Raw genomic sequence first — 1991 nt, 5'->3', positions numbered from 1 at the left:
GAGACTGCTTTGGATTCTCTCTCTCCCCTCTGCCCCTCCCCAACTCACGCTTTCTCTCTCAAAAATAAACTGAAAAATATTAATATATTAATTAATATAATTATATATATAATCAACTATCCAATAGTGTTAACAGTACTCAAGTGAGCAGTTTTGCTTCTTTCACACTTAAGAGCAAATACCTGACTACTTCCTTGTTTTCTAGTGTGGCAGTATGTGGGCATTTATATGTTAAAATGTATGTTTTATTACAAATTGGCTTCATTTTTCCTTTATATTACAATAGAGGCATTGGACTGACCATTTCTGGAATTATGTATATAGGTAAGTTATATGTAAATTTCATTTTAGGATAGTAGGTGTGATAGATGTTATGAATGTTCCCATGTAATAATAAAAAGGGTCTGCTAAGTCTGATATGGTTGAGAACCACAATCTCAGGCCAGGCTCTTCAAGGGCAGAAAGTGTCTGATCTCTTACAGGTCCTCAACACTTAATTCCATCCTGTTGCAGTTTCTGTTTATGCTACTCAGAAGCCCTTATTTGCTCCTCCACATTATGGAAGTCTCAGTTTTGATCCACTGCCCATCCTCACATGGGCAACTTGAGTAAATATGATCCATCAAAGCCAGAGAGGTCATTCCTTTTGTCAGTGATTAGAAACAGGCCAGTGACTCAGATGTAGTCAAGACATGAGGGGAATGCTGAGGAACTTTGGGAAGAGCTTTAAAATCATTAAAGACACTGGAGGAACAAACGTTATTTTCCTTCACTGGACATTGTTGGATTATACTGGACACCTGGAATCATGGTGGGCATCTTTGATCGTATTATTAGCCCAGAAAGAAAATGCTGAGAATGTCAGGTTTGGAAGAGTGGAAGGAAACCAGGGTTCTTGATATCTCAGAACCCTCTATCAACCCATTCTAGAACCTCTGAAGTGTTTATTACATGTGATAGAGTTGGGTCTTATCTTATTGCCAGCAACAAGCATCCTTACTAATATAACCCTCTTCACAAGCAGTTATGTTGCTAAGGAGTAATTATACACACGGTAAGCGTCCTGATCAGAATGCTATGTAGGGAAGCCACAGTAATTCTCTCTCAGCCATCAGCACCTAATTCAAACCACTGTATTATAAGTGAGTCCCAGGCTTACCTGTGAAAGGCTCACATGACACTGATTTTACATTGACAGCTGCACAGTCTTGTGGTCCAATCATGGAAAACAAGAACACTTGTGTTCTGTGTCACTGTTTTGTATCACCACTTCTACATAAGTTAATTGGGAAATGGCTGAATTGTCCCAATCTCTCACCAGGTGATCGAATATACATCTTTTCAATGCATGTAGAGATGAATTTAAGGAATAAGCAAGGGCTGTCTTTTGGCAAGTTTTACTTAGCAAGTAGAGAAAGCTTCTTTCCATAGAAATAAGGTTTAAATAGGGGCGCCTGGGTGGCTTAGTCGGTTAAGCGTCCGACTTTCGCTTAGGTCATGATCTCACAGTTCGTGGGTTCGAGCCCTGCGTCGGGCTGTGTGCTGACTGCCAGCTCAGAGCCTGGAGCCTGTTTCAGAGTCTGTGACTCCCTCTCTCTCTGACCCTTCCCTACTCATGCTGTCTCTCTCCTAGAAATAAATATAACAAAAAAAAATTTAAAAAAAAAGAAATAAGCTTTAAATAACTGATTTATAAATCTAATCACCCTCTCATTTGATAATTCCATTACTTAACATGTGAAGTTGGTCTTCATTGGTTCCTACAACTCAACTTTTGATATTTGGTCCTTCTACTTTTGTACTTTTTCTACCATATTCCCTATCCCTATTTACTGTTCCCACCTTTCCCACACTTTCTTATCCACAGGCACTATGTGCTCTGCAGGATATACAGATTTACAGCTATTCCCAGTTCAGAGCGAGGCTGTAAGCCCTTTCAACTTCTTGCAGGCTTTCTTAAAAAGAACAAACTGGACACAAACTAAACACGG

Source organism: Crocuta crocuta, unplaced genomic scaffold, assembly GCF_008692635.1.
Source record: "Crocuta crocuta isolate KB4526 unplaced genomic scaffold, BGI_CrCroc_1.0 scaffold132, whole genome shotgun sequence".
Lineage (NCBI taxonomy): Eukaryota > Metazoa > Chordata > Mammalia > Carnivora > Hyaenidae > Crocuta > Crocuta crocuta.
Note: the sequence above shows the minus strand (reverse complement) of the source record.